Raw genomic sequence first — 19,245 nt, 5'->3', positions numbered from 1 at the left:
AATCCTTGGACCCATTGTCAGATCCTATGCTGGATCAGTTGGTCCTGGGTTCTTCCTGGTGCACGACAATGCCCGGCCTGATGTGGCAACATTATGCAGGCAGTTCCTGGTGGATGAAGGAATTGATACCATTAACTGGCCCCTACGCTCGCCTGACTTAAATCCAATAGAACACCTCTGGGACATTATGTTTTGATCCATCCGACGCCATCAGGTTGCACCTCAGATTGTCCAAGAGCTCAGTGATGCCCTGGTCCAGATCTGGGAGGAGATCCCTCAGGACACAATCCGTCGTCTCATTAGGAGCATGCCCCGACGTTGTCAAACATGCATACAAGCACATGCAAACTACTGAGTACGATTTGGACTTGCTGAACTTCCAGAAGAAGTTGCATTGTGTCTTTGTGGACCTGGACAAAGCATATGACAGGGTGTCTCAAGAGGAGTTGTGGTATTGTATAAGGAAGTCGGAAATGAGAGAGAAGTATGTAAGTATTGTACAGGATATGTATGAGGGAAGTGTGACAGTGGTAAAAACTGCAGTAGGAGTGACGGATGCATTCAATGTGGATGTGGGATTACATCAGGGATCAGTTCTGAGCCCTTTCTTATTTGCAATGGTGATGGACAGGTTGAAAGACGAGATTAGATAAGAGTCCTCGTGTACGATTTGGACTTGCTGCAATGAAATTTCTGCAAAATGGACTAGCCTGCCGCATAATTTTTTCACTTTGATTTTAAGGCTGTCTTTGAATTCAGCCTTCTGTAAACGGCTAGAGAGAGTTTTGAGGTAATGGCTGCAGGCCTTCTACACTGCTTTTGAATGTCAGTGATTGGCAAGAGCTCACTTGGTGAGAGGAAGAGAGGTAAGGATTTGAAAAAGATGATTTTTTGGAGGAAGGTGATCTAGAAATTTTCTGAAAGTACTTGTGTGTAAGTGGATTAGCCACGATCCCACTCAGGCAGGCCCATTAGGCCTTGTTATTTGCCTGTTTTGTTGTACTTTTGAAAGATCAGTACTTTACTAATCATACCAAGCCAGTTTACTATTTCACCTCTTAGTGCCGCCTGAATTCTGTTTTATGAACTGATCTTCCACTTTTATTGCTGTAGGTGAAACTCAGAACAATACATTCTAACCTTTGTGTGGGGTTTTTTAAATTCTCTGTTGTTTGAATTTTAGCAGTTCTAGCCAGCAAACCCTGGGCATTAACAGTACTGTTTGTGGTCATCGTGATTAGATGTGGCTGCCTATGGACTCCTGTGAAGTGTGTTGCTTGGTCTATGTGCTACCTGATATGACTGTTCATGCAGGCCCCACTCCACCTCCTGCTCATGTTAGGTGTTCCTCCATCCCATGTAAATTCTATGAGTGATGGACTGCAGTAAAGATCAGTCTTTTCACACCTGTTCGGGCCTATTGCAGGAGCCTAAATACTGACTGGTTTACTGATCTCCTTTCTTTTAGGCCAGCCTCATTAAAAGCAGTAGCTGTTGTTTTAATAGCCTTTGTTATTATTAACTTGTTACGCTACTGCATTTCTAAATGTCCTAAGCAAGCTTTTTTTGCCCTCTATCATCAATGTAATGACTATATTCAGTTCCCTTCCTGATTTTGGTTGTGTTGCTCTGTAGCTAGAATATTCTTATGCTAATGCAGACTTACCTGAATCTGTTGCTTAAGGTAATATTTGTTATTTGTCCATAGAAAAAAAGCTGTGTATAATTTTTCTATAAGCAAGCATTTCATTGATGCTTTAGTCTATGACCTATTTTGCCCAGTGCTCAGCTCGGCTGGCATGTAAAAGACTAAGCCTGATAAATACTGCCGCTAGCAGGGCAGAAATATTTAGGCCTCCCAGCCTCATTTATCATTAGCTCACAAGGACAACAAAAGTTAGTCACATATATCTGCAATTAACTGTGTATTTAAGAAACTAATTAGCAACTGTAAATTTTGTCATTGTCTTATCTACGCACAAAATAAAGGTTCTCCTCCCATTCTGAGAGTTGCCCATTGATTCTGTCTTTGACAATATCATCCTGTTGTGCTGCTCTTTATGTATAATGAAACTTTCTTTTCTCCGCTTTGTCTTCTTGGTCATTTTTTGGATTCAGAGACTGCTCTACAAGTCACACCCTATATTTGTTAGTTTGATCTAAGTTTCTGTTTTACCCTTTCCATTTGCTTTAATTGTTTTGCTTCACAAGCACTCATTTTATGCTTCCACCTGAGTACCCTAACAGTCAATAGTAAGATATCCTTTTTTTTGCCAATGACAAACTAATATTTATACTTCCCATCTGTTTTCAGCACAAAAATCAAAATATAATAATTTCATTATTTAATACTTTGTACTGGCATACTTATCATCAACTTTTTTCTCAAACTGTTGTAGAAGTTTAGGAGTAAAGTTGGATTTGAGAGGAAAATTTGTGAAATGAACATCTCTTTGCCAAAACAGAACTGTTTACGGTAATTTACTGTATTCTACAGAACAAATATGATCTGATTTCTAAAATAGTGTACTGAAATGTTTTTTCATGTTTGCCTTTGGTTGTGTGATACCCTAGCACCATCTATGAATGGGCTGTGTTTGCACCTAATTAGTCCTCCAACTTTACGGAATTAGGAATGGCAATTATTTTCATCTTAGTGATCAATAAATACAGCAAGAATGGAAGAACACATTGCGGTATATTCAAGGAAAAAGAGGTCATTTGGGCCATCTTGTGGGCTCATTCCTGATTATGAAGCTCTGCTTGTGATTCCGATTTAGGCTACAAATAATTATACACAAGATTTTACATAAGCATAGATCAGTGTTCATTTTACTGAGTCAAGTGTACAGATCCTGTTTTTTTTTCAGAATTTAATTCTATCTTTCTGATAGCAGTGCATCTGTTAGCCTACATTTTGTGATTGGTGCTATTGCTGCCAAGCTAAGCTGGGTGGTAAAAGGCAGAGGTGGCATACACAGGGAATTGGCAGTCATCAGGGCCTCCAGCAAAATAACTATACAGAGGGGATTTTGAACACTGTAAGAAAGACAGAAGGGCACCTCACAAAGTCTGCCATTTTTACTGAGATAAAGATATAGCCCACGCATGTGACAGCGCATGCAAGGTTGCTGAAGGCAGTGTCTGCTTGAACTGAATGCCTACATTTTGCTGTGATGTTTAAGGTTATACAGCTGGCCAGTGCACTATTTTAATGTCTGTCTTCCTTCTACACTGTACATCTTTGTAAACTTTAGTATTATTTTGCAAAGATGTTCGTTGCATCATTCCAGTAAGCAATGCAAATACTTATCTAGTTACTGAGGTTCCAGCTTTCTAGAACCTTCTACCTAGGCTCATCCTGTTTTGAATTCTAAGCTAGCCTGATCATCAAACTGTTCTTACTAAATACTCAGTTGATTTCCCATTGTTCACAGGTTTTATCAGACTTTTAATTTTACTGAAATATGCTTTTTAAGAATAAGGGGGATGCTTTTTAAGAACAAAGGGGATGTGCAGAGCTGTAGAAACTACAGGGGGATAAAATTGATGAGCCACAAAATGAAGTTATGGGAAAGACTAGGGGAAGCTAGGTTAAGAAGTGAGGTGATGATTAGTGAGTAGCAGTATGCTTTCATGCCAACAAAGAGCACCACAGATGCAATGTTTGGTCTGATGGTGTTGATGGAGAGGTACAGAGAAGCCCAGAAGAAGTTGCATTGTGTCTTTCTGGACCTGGACAAAGCATATGACAGGGTGCCTCAAGAGGAGTTGTGGTATTGTATGAGGAAGTTGGGAGTGGCAGAGAAGTATGTAAGAGTTGTACAGGATATGTATGAGGGAAGTGTGACAGTGGTGAAAACTGCAGTAGGAGTGACAAATGCATTCAATGTGGATGTGGGATTACATCAGGGATCAGTTCTGAGCCCTTTCTTATTTGCAATGGTGATGGACAGGTTGACAGACGAGATTAGACAGGAGTCCCCATGGACTATGATGTTTGCTGAAAACATTGTGATCTGTAGCGAGAGTAGGGAGCAGGTTGAGGAGACCCTAAAGAGTTGGAGGTTTGCTCTAGAGAGGAAAAGAATTAAAGTCAATAAGAATAAGACTGAATACATGTGCGTGAATGAGAGGGAGGTCAGAGGAATGTTGAGGATGCAAGGAGTAGAGTTGGTGAAGATGGATGAGTTTAAATACTTTGGATCAACAATTCAGAGTAATGAGGATTGTGGAAGAGAGGTGAAAAAGAGAGTGCAGGCAGGGTGGAATTGGTAGAGAAGAATATCATGAGTGATTTGTGACAGATGGGTATCAGCAAGAGTGAAATGGAAGGTCTAAATAACAGTAGTGAGACCAGCTATGTTATATGCGTTAGAGACGGTGGCACTGACCAAAAAGCAGGAGACAGAGCTGGAGGTAGCAGAGTTAAAGATGTTATGATTTGCACTGGGTGTGACGAGGATGGACAGAATTAGAAATGAGTACATTAGAGGGTCAGCTAAAGTTGGATGGTTGGAAGACAAAGTCACAGAGGCGAGATTTTGTTGGTTTGGACATGTGCAGAGGAGAGAAGCTGGGAATATTGGGAAAAGGATGTTAAGGATAGAGCTGCCAGGAACGAGGTAAAGAGGCAGGCCTAAGAGGAGGTTTATGGATGTGGTGAGAGAAGACATGCAGGTGGTGGGTGCAACAGAACAAGATGCAGAAAACAGGGCGATATGGAATAAGATGATCTGCTGTGGCAACCCCTAACAGGAGCAGCCGAAAGAAGAAGAAGAAGAAAGATCCTAATGCTATACAGCCAGATGTGAATGTTTTCACACTCTTTCACAGTTTGTTTTCATTCTTTTCTCTGTTGTTTTGTCCGGCTAGTGATTTTTTTGCTGTCTTTTTGGATCTAAGATGGCGATGACTTTGTTATGTTATAGGAGTGATGATTTGCGATAACCAAAGGAACTGCAACTTTGCTGACAATCAAACCAACTGATCTTTATATTGTTATGTACATAATGTGACACTGGACAACTCCATGTATCACTCTGACACTGAATTCAACAATGTCAGACTACATTACATACAAGAAGAGATGGATGACCATGACATAGAAATTATATAATAAATAAAAACAGCAAACATCAGCTGTAGGTACCCCTATACTGAGCAGGTGCTATACTATGGGGGTAACTTCCTTGTTTACTGTATTCCTAATACTTACACTCTCTTGGCTACCTTTCCATAAATAAAAAAGAGCTCTGCCAAAAGATTGGCTCTTTAAACAACCCTGCCTTGTGATTGGTAGTCACCATGTGACTGAGTAACACTTACTGTACAGTACTATAATCATCTCTGCTTTTGGCAAGGAGGTCACCTTTTATTTCAGTGACAGGCAGATACCCAGAAGAACTGAATAACTGTCATGTAAATCAATTGAGTAGAAGTAAATACAGCAATGTATAATAGAAGCACAACAACATATAATCTCTGAGGTGTCCATTATTTCTGGCTTTGATCCATGATGCTTCATCTAACAACACTATGTACCTGATTCTTCTGTCTGTATAAGTTGATCTCTCAATGGTAAAACTATTCAACAGAATTAATAGTAGGCCAGATGATCTTAGATGAACTTTAAAGCTTGTTTTTCAGTGTAAAGATTTAAGTTATGACAATTTGAATTCTGGGTCTACAGACAAAGGTGAAGACCTTATCAAAATACGGTATCTGATTTAGGAAGTTAACAAAACGAGTTAAAAAAAGCTTAACATCAAACAATGTTGGTGGAAAACCTTTTATTGAATTAACAATTATAAACTGAAAATCAAATGGAAGATATTTTTTGAGAGATTTTTTTATTGCAAAACCATCACATACATAGCATGTTTTCAAATGTAAAGCCAAGATTCACAGTCAACCTTTAACTAATGTACTTTGCCACACATGTGCGCATGGGAAGCAGCCAGAGGGTTTAAATAATAGTAATACCACGGCAGAGCAGAGGATGACAAGCTGCACTAACTCTCTCTATTCGTCCTCTGCAGACTATCCTCGGGAAATCCCACTAGGTGCCAGAACGTTTGATGACATCACTTCCGGTACCAGAGCCATCGATGATATCACTTCCAGTCCCGCCGCCATGGATGATGTCACTTCCGGTCCCGAGGACATCACTTCCAGTCCCAGCCTCAATGATATTACTTCCTACCATGGCCTTTAAATCCACCATCTTGCCAGGGCATAATACAGTATATGGAAGGCTGCCCCAAACCTTTTTGATGTATCTGTGTTGTCCGTATCACAACATGTTGTCAAATTCATGTATGTAAAATGCTAGGGGATACCTGTCTTTGGTGGCTACCTCCCCCACATAATTAGGCTACAGGTAATTTTCATGGCAAGCAGAGGTTTAGTCATTTGCTATGGAGCACATTGCACAGGCCAACTGACCATTTTTATCACAAATGCAAGTTGTACACTCTAAGCACAAAAGAAACTCATAAAGGACTAAAAATTTGGAGGTGCAGGTTTCTGCCGCCTCAAGATTGGGCTTCAAGTCCAACATGAAAACAATATGAGCCACCGAGAATCTGAGGTGTTTCCAAGTAAGCAGTGGCAGTTTATAATGTGGGGCATGGACAAACCCCTTAACATGCACACGTACCGGTCCCGGTACATAACGACGATTTTACGACGTCACAATCATATCACAGCCATGTGTGCATGCCCCTCTGCCATGCACCTCGACATACTACACATCAAATGAAAATTCAGAGTCTTGTCTTTCCGATGATATAAACCATTTTGACACACAACAACCACAGCACTGACACTAAATCCTTTTTTACAGAGAAGTAAATACTTTTTAAGAGCTGACTTTTCCTACCTTTGACTACCTTTGAAGGCGCTCTGCAAGTCAAACATCAATATTTCCGAGCAATATTGATCTCATTCTGTCCGTAAGGCTCCAGGGAATATAATCCAGTAAAACGATTAGGTCCAAAACACACGATAGATCCTCAAAGGGACAAAAACTCCAGAAAACGTTTTTAACTCGAGACTAGCTCCGACATTTTTTTTCATCTCTATTGGTCATATCAGACGTAATTTGTTTCTGTTGGCAATAACCATGCTAAAGCATGTTACACGGAAGTGTTAGCTTCTGATTGACACCTAAGTTGGCCAATTACGATGGGTCTGGGGGGTGACTGGCACCTCGTATAGCCAACGAGTGTCACAGACAGCTGAACGATGACGCACAACTCCAAACCCTGGTAGAATCTACCAGTTTGATTGGACGCTGTGAGTGACACTCCAAACTTACAGCCAATGAGCAGCTGAGCACGTCGATATGTAACTTGCCATACCAACTTGTAAACAAAACTGATCGGAGCTGCGCGAAGCTGGCATTTGTGCCAGTCTGCAGACTTGGTGCGTGGTTGTTTATTGTGATTTCAACTAGTTTTTTCGCATTTTAAATATGGATAAAAGTACAGATAAACGTAAATACACTCTCGATTAAATAATAGATGCATGTACGCGGTGTGACAGTGATCAATCGGACCAGGTGACGTTTAATGGCAGAGAGCGACATGTGACACGCCCTTGTGCTTTCTGCCTGCTAACGATTGCTACAATCAGTGGCACGTGGAAAAACGCTGAGCTGTATTGTAACAGTTTGTAAAAAAATGTATATAGTTTGTGTGCATTTTATTAAAAAAAAGTAAAAAATAAAATATATATATATATTTTAGCCCATAAGACTTGTTTTGACTATTTTTATATTGAAATGTGTATTTTTTATTGTTTTATTATGGAATATGAATTTCCATAACTAATAGAGTGACACTGTATGTAGATATAGATTCCTTTAGGTGTAAGCTTTCAGTAGAGCCCTCATTGATATATGTGGGTTGAAGCATTCAAAAGTTATTACACTTTTTCCATATGTTCCAAAATGTGGATAATGGTCCCTCTAAAAAGCCCCTGGGCATGCCCACATAAAAACTGGTGTACAAAATGTCATTTTTACAGGTATTCTTTTCAAATTTGAAATGTGAGTAGTCAACAAGTTATTCTGTTGGTACATAGCGTGTTTCTGTCCCCACCTACCTACTGCAGCTATAGAGGCCTTTATTTTCACAAAAAAACTTAGGCGAGAACAAAAAAATTCATTTTTCTGTGAGTTCTAATGTGCATAACTTTTGATCAGTCACACCTACAGTGATTCTGACTACTAAGGGTGAAACTAGAGAATGTTACCTTTACAAAGAGACCAAACGTGTTTATACTCCAGATAGTTCAATAACAGCAATGATTCTAATTTGGAGAGGTCAAATTACAAGCGATTTAGCAAAAATGACCCAGCTTGATAAGGGGTTTTAAAAGCTTTACTTAAATTAATTAGGTAATGTTAAATAATTGTGAAATAAATATGTTTATTTACACAACATGTTTGGTGTCAACACATGTCAACATTGATGAAAAATGTCCCTCCCTGATTTAAGACACTCTGTTATGTAGGTTTTTCTGACTATCATCTTGCTCTTAAATTGCACCCCAATACCAATAACCTGCCCAGGCTACTTTGCATCATGACTTTAAAGCAATGCAAATAAAAATTGATTGTGACACTGTTTTCTGTGTTCACCAATACAAACAGTATACTGATTACACAGCTGAAGTGTAATATGCTGTATGTATAGTGTTCTCAAAGTCCAGCTGCCAACACTAAACACTACAAACACTTCTGTAACACTAACCCTAAAGCGTGTACATATTGACGCATCAGACAGATCCTCTGAACATTTCTCACCAAGAGATAGAGCAGACATTGATGGGTATGACTGTTTCCTGAGGAATTTCCATGAAGAAAGAAAAGCAAAATAGAAATCAAATTTCTAAACCTGACCTTTTGCTCTTTTGTCACTTTCCCTGATAAAATAGCTACTGTGTCATACTCTTTTTGTGTATAAACTTGTCACTGTCAAATAATGACTGTAGGGCTTGCAGCTTGTCTCTCAGAAAAAAAAAATATTATTGTGCACTTCTACTCTCCATCAAAAACCTTTTATTTATCAGTGAAGGTCACCTCAGTTAATTGAAACATGGATGACTTTTAGTTCTAAATACTTGTTTAAGCAAAAAAAAAACCCAAAAACTACAAACAAATAAGTTTGGATTAGTGATATGAAGTTATGACACATGCTTATTCAGTACTACACATGTATTTAGATGGAATCATAATTCATGCACTCTAATCAAATGAAGTAAACTGTTTTAACTTTAAAAAAAATCAGGAGTTTTTTAAAGAAAGTATGGAGCAATACAAAGCCTTGGAACTATGTTAGTTAAGGTTCTGTTCTATCAACATCATGCAGAAATAATAGGAAATCAATTCCTGGCAGGATTCAGAAGACATCAGATAATGAAAGAACAGTGTTGGTCATGTAAATTTGTTTTATTTCATTAAAAAGATAAGCAGCTGGGAGTCAAACAATGGTGCAGCTTTAAAGAACCTGGTGAGCTTAACTGTGTGTTTTATACAAGGTTGATCTAGACCTTTCAATGTTGCTTCTATTAATGACTTGGAACTTTACCATTGGCCTTATACCTAAGGTCTATCTGGAACTGACTGGAAGCTCCTGCCAACCCTCCATCCTGGTTTTTCATCAAACACAGGCTGGCTTTTGAATGACCCCTTCCCACTCTCCCCATCCAGCTCGTTTAAAGTCTCCTCTTTCTAAATGTGGTCCTTTTATCCATTATGTATTGAAGTCCTCATACTGGGTAGAGAAGCTATAGGGTTCCATTCCTTTTTAGCACTCCAATACCCCCATATTTTATAGTGAAAGTACTGTATAATGAAGCTTTGGGTATCAGTGGACACACATTGATCTCTTTTAGGTATTTACACATTGGGGGATATCTCCAAACATTCCAGGCACTGAGGTCCAAGTTCTCCATCCTTCCCTCTTCTTTTCTGTTTTATCTCCATCTGAGGTCAGTTCTTAGGACATATCATATGTTGCTTTCTTCCCCAATGCTATATCATCCACTCTTTATCTTTGCTCATTCTTTGTTAATACACTAAAAAACAGTTGCCAGTCTATTTGGTGCAATGCACAAAGCCTCCTATAAATCAAAGACCTTGTATTCTTTGTGGCAACATGATCTCCAATTGTTCATTGCTTTCTCATGAAACACCATCTATAAGAATATAACTCTGCCCTCCAGGAACCCAGAACCATTAACATACTAAGTTTAATTTGTCCACCACTTGTATCTTACACTGTTTAAATGTTTATCCACTGATCACCTTTCATTTCTGCTCTGGAACCTATTGGCTTGGTGTTTGCGTTCCATCTCATTTCTCCTCTATGTTCAAATTGTACTCACACCTTGTAGCCAAGACTACATAAAATGTCAATTGCGTTTGTTCTGTGTTTATAAGTGTTACATTAATCTGATCTTTTTCCAGAATATTTAAATATCTGTGAAGAAGTGTTTCCATCTTCAACTATAAGGATATCCCCAACAGTAACGTTTAATCTTTTCAGGAGGTGAGGGGATTCCAATCGTCTAGTTCCAGGTTACAGACATATCAAAAAGGAGCATGCATTTCAAAAGTAAAAGAACACGTCAGAAAATACCAGTATCATGCTCAACATTACAACCATCATTCACTGAAAAGAACAGCCCTTTTACCTCTCATCCAGTTGCACATGGCAGTAACGTGTGTTGGACTGTTCATGTTCAACTACCCACGGCTGTCGGTTAGCTTTCTGGACTCACATTTTGGAATAGTCCCATTGGAATTATGTCATCCATTTCAATTTCATCACGTGAATTTGCCAGCTCCCATCCATTTTTTCATTCCTTGTAAGTACCAAGCTGTACATTGAACTTTCTCTGCATTTATGGTTATTTGTTCTTTGTTTCTCTAATTATTAATGTTATATAGTGTGGCAGATGGCTGGGGGTCGTGTCCAGCCAGAATGCCTAAAGAGTGGAAGGACGGGGAGAGAAGCAGTATCTTTTCCTGAACACAAGAGGACAGCCGTCCTGGTGGGTGTTGGGGCCACGGGAACAGAAGTTGGAAGCTCAACCGTATTGGGGCCCGTGGTCACTGCCAGGGAGCACTTGGATGGTTCTGGAGCCATGGACTGCAGCACTTCCGCCACACCAGGAAGTGCTGCTGGTACAGGACCCAGGTACACCCAGAGTGCTTCTGGGTGACCATGCAGCCCTTCCGCCACACCATCAACGAACTCCTGGAGCATATCCAGGTACAACATAAAGGGGACTGCCTGATTCCATTCAGGGAGTTGGAGCTGGAGCGGAGGCAGCGAAAGAGTAAGAAAAGGAGTAGAAAAAAAGTAAAGTAAAAGAGAACTGAGTTATTGGGTTGTTTATGATTGTGCGCTGTGTGCTGTAGAAGAAGAAAGAGCTGGAGATTGGTCTTGTCCGATGCGAGAGATGGACGTCTGAAGTGGAGCTCCGCTAGCAGTGGTGCTATTTTTCATATTATTTGCTTATTATTCTGAGATATCCTGTATTTATTCAACCCGAGAGGGACCACCACAGTATATGTAAACACATATAAACATGGCCAACAAGAAGGGGTCCGAAAGAATGAAGACTAAAGCTACATCCAAGCTGCGATCAGCAAGCCCTAGTTCGAGATACGGCCTCTCAGAGACAGACCTGGATCAGATGGGCGAAAGTACAGACTCCTCGGGACCACGGTCCGCTACATCGTCGCCTGCTGAGAGCGAAAAGGGGAGCGAAGGTGCGATCGTGAGTGCAGATGTGGATAGCTCGCCGATTGGAGAGGATTACCTGAAACTGGAAAAGGCGGGAGGTCCGCGGCTTCAGTTACGCAATACGCGGGACTGGAGCAGCGGGACACCGCTTCAGCAGAGTCTGCTGCTTCATCTACGGTACAAGAAGGCACATTTGAGCTATCTGAACTGAAAGTGTTGCTCGCTGAGCTCAGGCAAGATATAAAGAAAAGCGAGAAGGCTAATGAGAAAGCAACGGCAAAGGCACATGAGAGACTGAAACAGGAATGGAAACAGGAGATGAAACAGGCCAATGAATGTCTGCGACAGGAAATCCAACAGGCAAATGAAAGGCTGCGTCAAGAGGTACAGCTTGAACTTCGACAGGTGCTGGGTAAAATTGAAGAGCGCATTGAGAAAAACTCGCTAAACTGAGCACGCTTGCTGATCGATTGGAGCATCTTAGTGAGACATTCACGAATCGGATCGAAATAGCCGAACATCTAGCTGCCAGTGCCGAGGAAAGAGCAGTAAATGTCAGTTGAATGTAAAAACTCGGAGAAAAGAAGGTATAATGTCAGAATTGAAGGCTTGCCGGAGAATCGAAAGTTTAAACCCGTGAAATTCGCAACTGAACTTTTTCTAAAATAATGGGCGACTTTAAAGCAGAATCTGAGATAGCAGCGGCTTACGCGTCACTGGATCAAACACCGTCAGACCCGACCAAGATCTTTTATAGTCCGTTTTGAACGATTATCATTTAAGTTAGAGGTGATGGAACTCCTCAGGAAAAAAAAGGAAGATATTATATATGAAGATTGCCACATTCGCGTCTTCCCTGACTTCTCTCCAGCAACAGCTATCAAACGCCCCGCCTTCTATAATATTAAACAGCAGCTACGGCAAGCCAATGTCAAATACGGCCTCCTGTATCCGCAAAACTGAAAGTGGAATGGCAGGGTCATTTCTATGTTTTCGCTAGCAAGGAGGAGGCAGAAAATGAGTTAAGAAAGCTGATCCCGGGACTATTCTGATACATAATTGTGAGTCATGGCGGTAAATGATAAAGCTAGGATTAATAATCTACTGTCTGATCTATTTGTTTTAAAATACGGGTTTTTATCAGCATATATTCTCATATTCTTATATTATTATTACTTACTTATTACTTATCATTACTTAGTATTACTAGGGCTAAATGTTTATGTTTTATTGTGCTTAATTACGTTTTCCTCCTCTTTTTTCTTTTCTAATTATTTCATGTGTACCCTAAATGAGACTGTTCAATATCATACCCTTGGTTTGCTGTTATTGCTATTACTGCATTAAGACTTGTTATGCTTGTTTTGGACACATCTTTAACACCATCACCTGGGTTTATTATCTGGGGATATCATCTTAATGCACTAAAATTGATGAAGATTATATGTATGTATGTATGTATATATATATATATATATGTATATATGTATATGTATATATATATATATATTAAGTGCAAAATTCTTTTCTTTCTTTTTCCTCTTTTAAAGACTATATTGGTAACAGATATCTCTATCTTTTAACCTTAAAGCGCCACTGCATGGGGGCTTGATGTGCTTTGGACGTGCTCTGTCTCTGGGTATGTCAGAGGACTGGGACTGCATGAAGTGGGTTTTAGCCTCACCTGGGGAGGCAAAAAGGGAGGGTGGGGGGTTAAGGGGAAGAGAAAGAGAGCAGGCTTGATCTATATCTAATCTATCATCTCAATCTTTATAATTATAACTATCAACGTAATAATAAGCTGCATGGCAACAACTCTTGGGGGAATAGGAAATTAAGACCTAAACTATTTCACTTCCAGTTAAGACTATAATATGACACCAAAAACTCAGAATCAGTGTCTCCATGATGGGACAGTTAACTTCGTAAGCTGGAATGTTAAAGGCCTGAATCACGAATTAAAGAGAAAGAAAGTACTTTCTCACCTAACAGGTCTAAATGCTAAAATAGTATTTTTACAGGAAACCCACTTACTAAGTAAGGATCAGTTCCGGCTGCAAAAGACTGGACTGGCCAAATGTTCCATTCTAGTTTTACAAAGAAAACTAGAGGGGTGGGAATTCTCATACATAGAACAGTACCATTTGTAGCATCAGATGTAGTATTGGATCCTGAAGGGAGATATGTGATGGTCATGGGAGACTTATCTAACTGTAAAATGATTTTGATAAATGTTTATGCACCTAATGTTGATGATAAGGAATTTATACAAAATTTATTTGCATCCATTCCCAATCTGAACACTCATAAACTTATAATGGCTGGGGACTTTAATTGTGTTCTAAATCCACTTTTAGATAAGACTTCCTCCACAGGGGAACGCAACTAACACCGCAAAGATAATTACAAAGTTTATAACTGATCACAACTTATCAGATCCCTGGAGGTTTTAAACCCAAATTCAAGAACATATTCTTTCTACTCACCAGTACATCATTGCTACTCAAGGATTGATTACTTCTTTATAGATAATAACTTCTTGCCTAAGATTAAATCTTGTAAATACGATGCTATTGTTATTTCAGACCATGCTCCGATGATCTTGGAGCTGAAATTACTAAGCCCCATACACTCACCCCGAGATGGCGTCTCAATCCGCTTCTATTAGCTGACGAGAATTGTACTGAATTTATATCCAAACAAATTGAATTCTTTCTAGAGACAAATACATCCCCTGAGATCTCTGCAGGAACACTCTGGGAAACTCTTAAGGCCTTCTTAAGAGGACAGATTATCTCATATCTTTCCCACAGAAATAAATCCGAGCGAAGAAAGTAGCAGAGATAAAAAGCGAAATTACTAAAATAGATGAAGAACATGCCAGACTACCAAGCGAGACTCTACATAAGAGGAGGCAGGCTCTACATTCAGAATTAAACCTCTTGACAACTAAAGAAACCGAACAACTAATTTACAAATCCAGACATCATTATTATGAACATGAGAGAAAGCTAATAAGCTTTTAGCGCAACAAATTCACAAGCAAGAAGTGCATACGCAATCTCGTAATTACTAACACGAATGGAGATAAAATCATCGAACACAAAAATATAATGTGCACTTTTAGAGACTACTATAAATCCCTATATACTACTGAGTTTAAAGAAGACAATATACAATCTAATGCATTTCTGGATAAATTACAGATACCACAAATTGACGCTATTAGTGTGGAGGAGCTCGATAAACCTCTGTCATTATCAGAATTACTGGATGCTATAAAGTCACTCCAAGGTGGAAAAGCAGCAGGCCCTGATGGCTACCCTGCAGAGTTTTACAAGAAATTCTCCGCTCAGCTAGCTCCCTCCTATTAGCAACATTTACAGAAGCCAGAGATAACCAATCTCTTCCACAAACCTTTCGCCAAGCACTAATCACTGTCTTTCCAAAACAAAATAAGGACTTATTACAATGTGCATCATACAGACCAATTTCACTTCTGAATAACGACGTTAAAATACTCTCTAAAATCATAGCTAGAAGGATGGAGAAAGTGCTCCCTCAATAATATCACAAGACCAAACTGGATTTATTAGGGGCCGACACTTATCTTCAAATCTTCGACGCCTGTTTAATGTAATATACTCACCAACTAAATCAAACACCCCAGAAATATTATTATCATTGGATGCAGAAAAGCATTCGACATGATTGAATGGAAATACCTTTTACTATTTTGGAGAAGTTTGGGTTTGGCCCAACATTTGTGCATGGATTAAATTACTGTATACTAACCCAGAAGCTTCAGTTTGCATCAATAACATTTGCTCAGACTACTTTAAACTAGAACGTGGCACAAGACAAGGATGCCCTTTGTCACCACTGCTGTTTGCAATTGCCATTGAACCACTGGCAATACATTGTCGAAATACTGATCAGATAAAGGGGATTAGCAGAGAAGGACTGGAACAGAAAATCTCATTATATGCAGATGACATGGTACTGTATATATCGGATCCAGAAAATTCTGTGCCTGCAGTCTTAGCAGCACTCACAGAATTTCAAAAGCTCTCTGGTCTCAGAATTAATCTGAATAAAAGTGTACTCTTTCCGTGAATTCGCAAGCATATAATATTAGATTAGACACCCTTCCTTTTATCATTGCAGAACAGTTTAAATACCTCGGGTAAACATCACAAGTAAACATAAAGCTCTTTATCAACAAAATTTCGTCGTCTGTATGGAAAAAATTAAACAAGACTTGCATAGATGGTCAACCCTTCATCTCACACTAGCTGGAAGAATTAACACTGTTAAGATGAATATTCTTCCTAAGCTCCTTTTTATTTCAAAACATACCAATATACATTAATAAATCGTTCTTTAAGCAATTAGATTCAACAATAACCTCATTTATTTGGAATTCTAAACATCCACGCATCAAAAGAGCGACCCTACAAAGACAAAAGGCAGAAGGCGGCATGGCTCTACCTAACTTCCAGTTTTATTACTGGGGGCAAATATACAGTCGATAAGAACCTGGACACAAATAGAAGAACATACACAGGCATGGACCGCAATAGAAGTAAAATCCTGCAGTACTTCTTTGTATTCCTTGCTTTGTGCTCCAATAAACACACGTTATCGGCAATACACTAATAACCCAATTGTGCTCCACTCACTTAGAATCTGGAACCAATGTAGAAAGCATTTTAAGACGGAGAAGCTTCTTTCTGTGGCACCCTGCAAAAGAACCACCTCTTTCAACCCTCACAAACATATGCAGTTTTAATATCTGGAAAAATTTGGAATTAACTTGCTTAGAGATCTTTATATAGACAACGTCTTTGCATCCTATGAACAATTACGTTCCAAATTTAACATTCCAGCTACAAATTTCTTTCACTATCTTCAAATCAGGAACTTTGTTAAACAGAACCTTCCAGATTTTCCTCATCTTGCACCCTCATCCACGCTGGAAAAATTATTGCTCAATTTCAAGGAGTTAGACTCCATCTCTACAATATATAAAATCCTTTTACAATCCCTTCCTTTCAAAGATCCAAGAGGACACTGGGAAAATGACCTCTCAATTAATATATCAGAAAAGGAGTGGAAAGTAGCAATGCAGAGAATTCACTCAAGCTCCATATGCGCAAAGCATACAATTATACAACTCAAAATTATATATCGAGCACATCTGTCTCGACTAAAACTCTCCAAAATGTTTCCAGGGCATGATCCAACCTGCGAACGTTGCAACCAAGCCCCAGCCTCACTAGGTCACATGTTCTGGGCCTGCTCCAAATTAACATTATTCTGGACAAAAATTTTTAATTACCTCTCAGACAGTCTTGGACTCACAATCCCTCCTAACCCATTAACAGCTGTGTTTGGGGTTCTTCCAGAGGGTCTTAAAGTGGAGAAAGACAAACAAACTGTGATTGCATTCACTACACTGTTGGCACGCAGACTTATTCTGATAAACTGGAAGAACCCAAACTCTCCTCTTTTAAGTCAGTGGGAAACTGATGTGTTATATTATTTAAAATTGGAAAAATCAAATACTCAGTTAGAGGATCTGTGCAGACTTTTTTCAAAACATGGCAGGATCTAATCAGTAATATTTTGAAATGATTTTATAAAGCACAGAGAATTTGTTGATTTAGGTATTTTTAAAAGCCTTAAATTTTACACCGTTTGGCTTGCTCTCTCTCTCAAGGGTGGGGATCGATCTGTTCTTAGCATAATTCTTTTTTTTTTTGTAAAAACTTGATTGCTATGTATTGATTGTAATAAAATTAATAAATAAATAAAAAAAAAAAAAAAAAAAAAAAGAAGGAAGAGCAAAATTAAAGTGCGTGCTTTAAGGGCATTGTGATTCTGTGTCTCTGTCTGTGGTTCGGGCGGCATTCTTCCACAATAATTAAGGCAAGAGAGGTCAGGAACTGATTTGTATTTCTGTCATCGTCTTCTTTTTCCATGGCTATTCCTATTTTTATATGGGGCTGCTAGTTTTCTGACTGAACTTCTCCAATTGAGAAGAAGTCTGTTTAGTCAAGCTCTTGATCACTGTACATATTTGGAGACTTCTGGATTCAAGGAATATTTCATATTTTTAATATATTCACTTTACATCAGCTAAATCTTTATTTTGTCATTTTTATCTGTTTACTGTCCATCAACTGGGGAATTTGAGTAGAGGGAGGGTGAGATATTTAAAGGAAACCACAATTTAGCAGAAGTCCACACTTCATTCCAGCTTTACTGGAGTGTATGACTTGTCATTATCCCAGCATGACCATGGTTGTTACTACCTCATATTTTTCTTTTCCTAGACCTTTTCACACTCTCTCACTCTCTCTCTTCGCCCAGTCCAGCAGAGACTGTTCTCTTTGGGTCCCATTGCTGCTAAACTGTCACTGACATCTTTCTGGAAATCCACCGATTCAATTACTGTTGGCTCATGTAAATCTTCATTCTATAACCTAACTCTGCTTGAGGTCTTGGCATTGAAGACTAATGGAGCATCTGGCTCCAAATGCAGGGAATGACCTTTGGTCACAGTGATTGACTATCTGGTAGCTAGTGATGATAGGAACTCATTATCCTTGTTGTCTTTCTTTCTCAGACATGCAGGCTCCATTTAGTCACTTTCTCCAATTATGTTTTGTTATTGTTCCTCTCAGGGTTGGGATTGGAGGCAAGGTTTTATTTTTAGCATGTAATTTCACACATTCTATTTTGTATTTTTTTTCTCAATATATATTCAGAAAAAAAGACCTTTCAATATCATTAAACTTTTGGAAGTTGTCATCTAAGTACAGTATATCAAACTTAGGTTTAAAAAGTGCTGTAGAAAGGTCCAAAATATTTGCAACAGTGCCAGGCAATGGTAATAGTGATATAGAAAATGGCCCGATGTACATCACTTTTCTGGGGATGTGTATATACTGTAAATTATACAGATATCAATAACATGTATCCTTGGCAGGGTAGTGACATAAGCGATCTATAATATCACACAGATTTTAATGATAAAATGTTGAGAGACCACCCACCTCCTAAGGATATAGCAGTTATTCATCACTTGAGCACCAGTAAAAGATGGATTTATAAAACCAGAGACACTTTGACAATGAAAAATTGAGAGTGGATCTAATCAGTCAAAGCTTAGCACACAATATCGCACATAGGTTAGATTGGTTAGGGTGACATTGCTGGATGAGGAAACTTATTTTCTCTTCATTTATACAATTTATTAGTGTAAAATCTTACTTTAAGAGGAGTGACAAACATTTAATACCTGTGCAAATCTGGAATTACACTTTGTCATATACTTTAACCAGACATGTTCTCTAGGATAAAGTTCTCATTAGCTATTCTTAATAGTACTTGTTTTCATTGTTGATGCCACAAAACACTGTGAGGGATGCAAAAATGAAAATCTCAGCTCCTTTAATTCTCTTACACAGTGCCTAGA

The 19,245-nt window shown here is 38.9% G+C and overlaps 1 protein-coding gene across 1 annotated transcript in view; it reads right to left on the bottom strand.

Annotated features, from left to right (window-relative positions):
* The window catches only part of si:ch211-246m6.5 (von Willebrand factor D and EGF domain-containing protein), a 387,263-nt gene that overhangs the window by 279,870 nt on the left and 88,148 nt on the right, over positions 1–19,245 (bottom strand). The window lies entirely within an intron of this gene.

The sequence above is a fragment of the Polypterus senegalus genome, chromosome 6, assembly GCF_016835505.1.
Source record: "Polypterus senegalus isolate Bchr_013 chromosome 6, ASM1683550v1, whole genome shotgun sequence".
Lineage (NCBI taxonomy): Eukaryota > Metazoa > Chordata > Cladistia > Polypteriformes > Polypteridae > Polypterus > Polypterus senegalus.
This window is presented reverse-complemented; position numbering and strand designations above follow the sequence as displayed.